The sequence below is a fragment of the Mus caroli genome, unplaced genomic scaffold, assembly GCF_978045245.1.
Source record: "Mus caroli unplaced genomic scaffold, Mus_caroli_1 scaffold_9, whole genome shotgun sequence".
NCBI classification, from domain to species: Eukaryota; Metazoa; Chordata; class Mammalia; order Rodentia; family Muridae; genus Mus; species Mus caroli.
In genome coordinates, this window is record NW_028227264.1 from 23,132,128 (window position 1) to 23,141,602 (window position 9,475).

Sequence of the window (9,475 nt, forward strand, 5' to 3'; positions counted from 1 at the left end):
AACCCCAGTGAAACTCATTAGGTCCTTCCTCCACCCACTGAAAGGACCTGAAGTTAAAGGAAGGTTAGCAGGTTAGCTGGAAAGAGTCAGTGGGGAAAGGGGAAGACAAAAGAGAATAGTAGATATGTGTGCGTGAGCGTGTGTATGTGCACGTGTGTGTGTGTGTGTTTGTGTGGGTGTGTATGATCGAAACACATTATGTCACAATGAAACCCATTATTATACAATACTAATGCTAACAAAAACATTAAACTGAAGAAATGTATCTCTGAGATGTCTTATGAGCAAAGAATTGAATGAGGTTCGAGCCTGCATGAAGTTGAAGAGTAGACGGGAAAATAACCTCTCTTTATTGGTGTTTTCCAAGGAAGGCCTATATCCAATCTGGCTTAGATCTGTACCCAACATCTGGAGGCTGCTGCATGGGCCTTGGGGAGCAGAGAGCCTGGTGGTTTCCACAGCCTAGAACCCTATGGATAGGCAGGAATCTTGTCTCCAGAGAAAGGAAGTGTGTTTGTTCCCCCTTACCATGAAACTGTGTCTTAAAACAGCAGAAATTTATTTCTATAGTTTTAGAGGCTAGAAGGTCAAAAAAAAAAAAGTTCTTTACAAAGGCCCTGAAGGGAATCTTTATTCTCTTTCAGATTTTGGTGGCTCCTGGTCTTAAGTGAGTGGCAGCATAACTCCAAGCTTTTCCTGTGTTTCCACAAGGTCTCTCTCCTTATATGTGTCTTTGTCCCTTTGGGGGTCTCTTATTTGAACACTGTCATTAACATTAGTGCTTGGCCTAACTTGGTTTGATAGCCTTAATTTTTATCTTCCCTTTACCTATAAAATCCCTATTTCTAAATAAAGGTATAGTCTGTGATGTACAGGGCACAAAAATCTTGGAGTAAAGAAAGCCCCACTTCACTTACTATATGTGAGAAGAGTGGGTGGTGTTCCCAGGGGTTGGGGAATGTCTGGAAAGGCGTCTCCAGTGAGATATATTGGGAAATGAGGGTCTAAGTGACTTCGTGGTGGATCTCACAGTCTAGGAGTAGAGACAGGCTGATAAGTGCCTATAGTGCAGCGAGAGTTAATGGTAGGTTATATAACACTAACTTAGAGGGGGAGTGTGCCTAGGGATGCAAGTGGAGGTCACCTCAGTGAGGGGATATTGAGTTCTCTTGAGCAAAGCATAGAAATACTGCTGAATGCTAGATTCAAAATTGAGGCAATCTTAAAAAGACAAGGTCTTTGCATTTCACTAGATTGCATCCTCTTTTCCATAGGAAGGCACTTGAGTATATATTACAGAACTGACATAAGTGTGAAAGCTTCATATGGGCCCATTAATTTTTGGTAGACACCTATTTCTTGCTCCTAGAATCATAGTTGTTGCTTGATGTTTCTTCTTGGCCTATTGCTCCTTCTCTAGTGTTCTATTAACCACTTAATTTAATAAACCTTCATCTGTACTGACAATAAATGTGTTAATATTCCTCCATATCACAATAAGTGGCCTTTCATGGTGTGGCTAGTAGCCATGTCTCTGATACACTAGAGTTCTGTCTCTTGGTGCAGATATGAAAGGTGTTGCTTCCCATGAGGTCTTTCTCACAGAGGGCCAAGAGGTTCCCGAAGTGCCTAGACAGGTACTTCTTGTCATTTAGCAGTCTGTTTGTCTACAGTCTGAAAGTGGCCCAAATTTTCATAGAAATTGGAAACTCAGGGGGCATCAAAAGGCCCAAGTTTCTTGTTTAAAAGGTTTTCTGGTCCCAGGTTTCATTTGCTATTATAAGAATCAGCCTTCATAGCATTGTTAATATGAATGTCTACAGACATGGTATTTTTCCTGATTTATTGCTTGACATTTAGTTCTTCAATCTTAATGTCTAGATTTTTTTTTCTTTTTTCGATTCCATCTTTAGCTTTGTCAACAATGAGATTCAAATGATGAAATTTAATTATTTGAGATATACAGTGAGTCCATGTGATTCCACTATTAAAAAAAAAAAAAACAGGAAAAAAGAAAATGATGGGCTGAGAAGATGGCCTGGTGGGTAAGGACTTGTCAGGCAAGTGTGAAGATCTGAGTTCAACTCTCTAGCATCTAAGTAGAGCTCAGTGTGGAGCATGGGTCTGTAATTCCAGGGTTCTTAAAGTGAGATGGGAGGTAGAGTTGGGGGGGGGTCCTCAGAAGCTTGGGGGCCAGCCTGGTCCGTGCTATAACATAGAACAAAGACTCCATCTCAAACAATGAAGAAGTTGAGGACCAACACCCAAGGGTGTCCTGTGACTCCCATGGATATATGATGGAATGCACATACCTGGTAACACACATGTTACACACATATCATCATCACACACAAAGGAAAGAGAAAGGAAGAGTATATTATAGAAATTAGAGGGAGAAAAGAGTTGACAGACGTGCTAAGAAAATTCATGTAATCACAAAGCATTCTTTAGGTGACATTTAAACATAAAGTCTGTTCACATCGAAAGTCAAGGCAGACAGTGGAGAAATACAATAATTAAGAAGAAGATCATCTGTCTGCACCCACTTCCCATGCTTGTTCTCATTGAATTTAGTGTCACTTCATTCATATTTAAAAGCAGACCGACTCAGTTTATCTTTGCTATCTCAGAACATTATTGTAGCCTTTGTCCTAAACACTGAAGTACTGACATAGTGATTCCTGGGCCTCTTGGTTTTCTTGATCCAGAGCTTCTGTTATGCCATTTCTACATTCTTGTGTGTGTGTGTTTGTGTGTGTGTGTGTGTAAAATCATGAACTAGAACCACAAACCATGAATAATTAGGAAGAAACTCTCCTGTGGATTTTCAGAGGATTGGGGATGTTCCAGCATAGGATTCTATATTTTTTTCAACTGTGCAATGTTTGGAAAGAACAGTTTTACTGAGTATCCCTGGAGCTGGAGCTATTCAAGCAGTTCTTATTGACTCTTGCATTAAAGTGGTATGCATGTCAGGGGGCACTGTAGAATCAGGCAGAGTATTTGATGTCTTTTAGGAAACTTAGAGAAGCGTCTGGAAGGACCCTTTTGCAATCTGTGATATTTAGAGTGTGGGCTTCCTCATGGCAGACCTGGGCTTACATCTGGCTTGATGACCTCCCAGCCGAGTCCTTTGTAAATAACTCCTTCCACATCTGTCTCCTCCACCTGAAAGCAGGGAAGAGGCGCTCCTTTGTTTCTCTGTGATCATTAGATGCAATGCCAGAGCATTTCTCTACCCTCATCTTTCCTGCTAGTCTCCAGAGCCAGCAGCTCCACACTGCTTCGCTAGGCTAGTCTCATACCTTGCCACTACTGATGGTTTTTTTATTTTATCTTATTTTTTATTTATCACACAAGTCAGAAGAGGACACAACATTATTTTTACTGTCAATGTAAGATAAACACTTTGCCACCTCCAAAGCGTCCACATCATCCAAGCATTAACCCTGCCATTTGGACAGAACCTTTGGTTCTTTTGGGGTTCTGGCTCTGAATATTAGAACACCTGTGCGGGGGTGGAGGGTGGGGTTCGATGTGGCTGCTCTGCTGCCTCCTCAAATTCATTATCTGCTTTGTTTCCAGGTGGGACTTATCACCTTATTCCCAGAGCTGGGTTTTCCACCTCTTGTTCTGTATTAATGACACGATATTTTTAGCTATCCTAGAGAAAACAGAATTATCTTCAATGCATCCTTTTAGCCATCCTAGAGAAAACAAAATTTATATTCAATGGCTTCTTCTCCTTGAATCTTTATGTTAGAAACTGAAATTCACGTCTATCCCCTTTCTTCTCCTCATTCCTTGATCCTGTGTGTATCAAGTGCATTTATGAAGCCCCTTGTTTGCTCCTCTGCAGCAAGCTCATTCCGATTGTTAGCATCTCAGTGTTATCCACATAGAAAAACGGTGAAGCCAAATATAATGCTGGCTCAATGCTGGAAACACCCATTCTGGATATGAATCCCGTTGCTGTGAATTCCTCCCACAGTTCCTCAGCTTTACCCAGCCCCAGACATCTTCTCATCTGGACGGGGAACACTGATAGCACTTACCTCGTGAGGCCATTAAGATTTAGTGCGTTAGCGCATGTCGACTTTGAAGAAGCCCCAGTGTGCAGTAGATATGATATAGGTGAGCGGTTACACATGAGAGGCACTAACCAGCACCAGCTTCCTCTCTCTGCAGCTGGATCCCTTTCTTTACCTAAACAAAGCTGTCAGGAGATCGATCAGTTCCATTTGGCTGTGTGCTCCTTCGCTCCCAAATACGGGTGTTCTCTGCTTGGCATGCCAGACACTGTCAAACTCACCTCTCACTTTTGCTAACAAGCCTCCTCCTCGTCCAGAGGGCACATCTCCAGGTGGCTCACTTCTTTCCAGTGTTTGTCTCCTGTGTGTCAAGATAGGCATTTTCTTGAACTGTCCTCTGATGGCTCTGAGGTGTAAAATATTCATTTATGTTGGAGCATCTCATACATGTTCACTGCATCTCAATCATTTCCTGTCCCCCTCCATCACTCCCAATTCATGTCTCTTCTCTGTTACTTACATGTGTATTCATAGGTATATGTACACATATATGGATATGCACATGTGTATATAACCTACTGAGCCAGTGAGCCTGTGCCAGGTCCTTTAGCTCCACAATCTGTCTCAGTCTTCTGGACTTGCCAATCCTGCTCACACACGACTAACTCATGCATGTGTCATGAGTGTAAGACTTTATGTAACTTGCCCAAGGTCAGACAGATGTAAAAAGTTAGATTTGCACCAGTTTACATGATCCCCTTGCCTGGGCACACAGACACCTAGCATAACCCACAATATAAATAAGGGCACAGCAGAGCTGAGCTTCGATCTTGGATTTTGTCCAAGTCTACACACACACACACACACACATGCTTGATTTGTGAGTTCAGAGCAACTATAACTAGCAAAGGGGGCGTGTAAGGCAGGACCTATCTCTTACAGTCGACGCAGAAACTACGATGAAGCTGTTTGTGTTCCATCTCTAGGTTCAAGCACATGAATTTAGCTGAGTCGATCAGAAGCTCTTGCCTGAGCCTTGCTCCTGCTCAGATGGTTTTGTAAGGAAGCAGGCACATTGGAAGAAGCACCAGCAATTCCTTGCGTGGTGCGATACAGAATCCCAGATTCACTCTGTGGGGGGTACTGGTAGCTCCCGGGGTCCTCCCCAGCAGAGGACTATGGGGAGGATACATGGCATCCTGGCTCTGGAGAGGCAAAGGAAGCTCCCTACAGCTCTCCTCCAGACAGTCTATCCAAATGTCTGCACGCCAGGTTAAGCAAGAGACGCCATTTCAAAATGTAACGCATAGAGCAACAGAAGAAGGCAGTCAACGCAACCACACCCACATCAGGTGACGGGGAGAATGGCAATGTTCGTCTTCACACGATCATAAACTCCAAACCATCTACTCCAAACCAGAGTCGCCCAACAAAGGCAGACACTGACAAGACTTCTTCAGGGAAAACATCAGCACAAAAGAGATCTGATAACCCAGGCTCTTGCGCACCTTCCTTCAGACTGCTTGACAGTGACATGCGCAGTATGAAGCAGCCCTGAAATGGAAGTGGCCTGTATTTGCCATCAGAATGAGTGTTGCTTTGAAGGTGATAGATAGAATAAGATTCAGCTTGCCTGCAGAGGATTATCTAGTTTGCATTAATTGATGTGGGAAGACCCACCATAACTGTGGGCAGGACCTTTCATTTGCCTTGGATTCTAGACCGTGCAAATGGAGAAAACGGGGTGAAGCACAGGCTGATTGTTCTTTCCAGTGTGGGTGTAAACAGCCACTTCAAGATCCTGCTGCCCTGACTCCCGCTGCCATAATGGACTGAACTCTGAACTGTGCTCTAAAATAAACTCATTCCCTCATAAGTTGCTGTTGTCAAGCTATTTATCACAGCAACGGGAGAAGAAACTGAGAGATAGTTGGGGCACCTGATACCTGATTTAAATTTTAACTGAAATGTTTTCACCCAAAGGGGTACATGCTGTACCCCAAAGAACTCCATCTGAAATTGGCCATACAGTAGAATAAGGGCAGTTAATTTTAGAAGGAGACATTTTCCATTTAGAAGATCTCAACTGGAACAATCCCTATTACAACTTCAGCAAAGGGCCAGCAAGATGTCTCAGTAGCTGCAGGTGCTTGCTAACTTTGCTCCCCAGAACCAATGTAAAGGTGGAAAGAAAGAACCAACTCCCGCAAACTTGTCACACACCAGTAATAATAATAATGATAATAGTTAAAGTAGCAAGAATTTCCAGATTAAAAAAATAATAAACCTTATAAGTTATTTCATGAAATCCTGGAGCGCTTTACCTCCAGCGAAGTGTCTTTGTCCCATTTGTTGAAGCAAGCAGTAAACTGTGGAGAAATGACAACCCTGATTAACCATGCCTGTCTAGCAATAAGCTACGCTCTGGAAGGGGGAGGGGCCGTCCAAGACTTTCATCATTGCTACACTCTGTGGTTAATCATTTAAAGGAAAACTAGCCTTCCTCCCCACCCCCCCCCCCCCAAATTTTTTTTAAAGTACCATCCAGAGCTCTGGATCTTTCAGGAGTGCTGGGCCAGTGGGTATGCTGCTTTCTCTTCCTGCTGGAAGTTGAGTTGCTTCTGGGCCATTTGTGAACCACCTGGTGCTCAAAGACCAATGCGGAAATCCTGCAAGCTGTTTCCATGGTGATGAGGCTTCCTCCTTCTGGCAACCACTCCTCCCCCCAGCCTCCTATCCTTTTCAACTGTCAGGAGTTTAGATTTGCTGTAAAGAGCAGGGATAATGATACCACAAGTGCAGCTTGCTCGCTCTCTCTCTCTCTCTCTCTCTCTCTCTCAGAGTCAGGGTATTCTCCAGGTGTATCTGCTATATGTCAAAAATCAGTGGGGAACCCCCTTTGCCCACAGGTGGAGATGCTCAGACAGACATATTAGGATCTGTATTAGATCAGTGTTCTATAGTAGAACAGAATGATAGAATGATAAAGGGAGATTCATTAGATTGGCCGACATGATCACGGTCTAGACAAATCACCGATTGCTGCCTTCACCCTAGAGATGCTAAGAACACAAAAGCTGTCCATTCCACAAGGCCAGAAGCCTTAGCAGTCTCAGTATGGTGGTAAAAGCCTGGAGGACTTCCGGAGGATCTTCAGTCTACACTAGAAGGCAGAAGCTGAGTTCTAATGCCAGTTTGTGCTCAGTAAACCCCAGTTAACATAACCAGGGTGGTGTGGTGGTTCTCATTGTCAATGGATCTACTTGGAGAAATTGTGAGATTATAAGTCACGCTTGAAGCATTCTGGGGGGGGGGTGTTTAGTAAATGCTACTTGGGTGCCTGGAGAACCTGGGAGATATATATATCTATATATACATATGTATATATATAGATATCTATCTATCTATATATATATATGGTAGTAGGAAGTGACGTAGCAGAATGCTGGCTCCTTTGTCACCTGTGGCATGAGTCCCAACGCCTTGCTTATCACATGGTTTTTATTGCCGTTAATGACATGCCAACCCAGGTAGTATAAAGGAAGGGTCTCACCTGGACTTACGGTCAGCATCTGATTATTTACATTGAGACATAGGAAGCATCCCAAATGTAACTTTAAGTGAAAATGCGCATATCAGCCATATGTTTAAAGTCTTATCAATTGACTGAAGCATTTATTATTGAAAGACTAAACTGTTCTGAATTAATGGTGGCTGTTAAAGCTGTTAAATTGACACACCAAGACAGTTACAATGAGTATTAAAATGGTCATTGAGTAACTGGGAAACACGTTTAAAGGTTAACAAGCATTAACGTTGATTCGTTCCTTATATGGTGTTGAAAGGATCATTATTTATCTTTTTTTTTTTTTGGAGGGGGGGGTGTTATACCACTGATCGGACCCAAGGCCTGGATCCACAGGCTTGGGAAGAGCTTTATCACTGAGTTATACATATGTCCAGGCTTCTGTTCACTTTCGTTTCTGCAACAGAGCCTCACTAAGCTGCTAAAGCAGGCCTGATTCTCTGAAGTCTGCTCAGCAGCTGGGATTATGGACCTGAACAATTGGACTTGACCGTTATATACCTTTGAGCAAAGAAACTATGACAATTTGAATAGTAATATAAGTTGTAATGAGAGTAGATTATATTAAAATCCTACTTTCATTGTTTTGGTATACTGATACATTTTAAAAATAATTTTTAGGCACTGTGTTTAATTTGAACTTCTACCTGGGTCCTGATTCTTGTAAAAAAAAGATAGGAGGAGAATTTTAAAATACAGGATGTCAAAGTTTCCACCTCAGACTTTATAAAGAAGAACATCATGTACAGCAGCAGCAAGCATGAGTCCCTTTTTGATGTTGACGGGATAAAGATGTAAAGAAGAAGAAGGAGGAAAATGATCAGGGAAAACGTGGCCTCTCCAGAATGTACCATATTGCCAATCAAACCTTAGAAAGAGATTTGCACACACACACACAAAAAGCCTTAAGAAGATTATTGTTTTATAGATGACTTTTCAGAGGCTTCAGTGGTAAGTAGAAGATGGGTGAATGGATTGCTCCAGCCCTCCAGTCAGTGCTCATAACACAGGGTGAAGGTTTCTCTTCTTGGCTTTTCTGACTGTCTGAGTGTAAAGGCACAGAGTTCCTTACAGAAAGCATGCTCTGGATTTCAACCCACCGCCAGTCTCCGAAGGACCCCAATCCCTTCCTGTCCAGAGGCCTCGCTGATATTTCTATTTTCCTTAAGTTTCTAATTTTTTAATTAAAAAATGTTCCAAACAGTGTACTTTCATCATATTTCCTCTCCTCCAACTACTCCCAGGTAATCTCCACCATCCATCCAACTTCATGTAGATGTGTTCTCTCTTTGTCTCCAAACCACACAAGAAACAAGAACAAACAAACAACAAACAAGCGACTGAGAAACAAAAATCAAGACAAGCAGGCAAAAGACTCACAAGACAGGGGGGAAAAGGCAAAGCAAAGCAACAGGAAAAAAAAAGTGCACGTTGAATTTGTTTTATGTTGGCCAACCATTTCCGGGGCCTGTCCTTGAGTGTGGTTCATAAGCCAAGTGAAATTCCATCGGAAAAACGGATCTATGGGAGATAACTTCCTGTTAGGTGTGGGACCTCTCTGTCAACTTCTCCCCTATAGCCCTGGGACCCATACTGGCATGGACTTGTGCAGGCCGGGTGCATGTTGTCACAGTCTCCGTGAGTCTGTATGTGCACCAGTCCTGTGGTGGTTGGAAGACATTGTCTTCTCGATATTCCCCATCACCTCTGGCTTTCCTCTTCCTCTCCACCATAGCTCCCTGAGCCTGAGCAGAGAGATTTGATGGAGATACCTGTCAGCATGTTGTCCTACTATGGATCTCTGTGCTGCTTCCCATCTACTCCCAGAAGCTTCTCCGAGGTGGGTCGAGTGCATCAT

At 42.9% G+C, this 9,475-nt stretch overlaps 1 long non-coding RNA gene across 1 annotated transcript; it reads right to left on the reverse strand.

Annotated features, from left to right (window-relative positions):
- Positions 1-4,070: 4,070 nt before the first annotated feature.
- On the reverse strand, positions 4,071-6,413 carry LOC115032142 (uncharacterized). The gene is made up of 3 exons (XR_003837789.1): positions 6,356-6,413; positions 4,313-4,437; positions 4,071-4,216 (listed from the first exon to the last, which is right to left on the reverse strand). It is a non-coding gene; the product is annotated as an uncharacterized LOC115032142 (long non-coding RNA).
- Between the last annotated feature and the right edge of the window lie 3,062 nt (positions 6,414-9,475).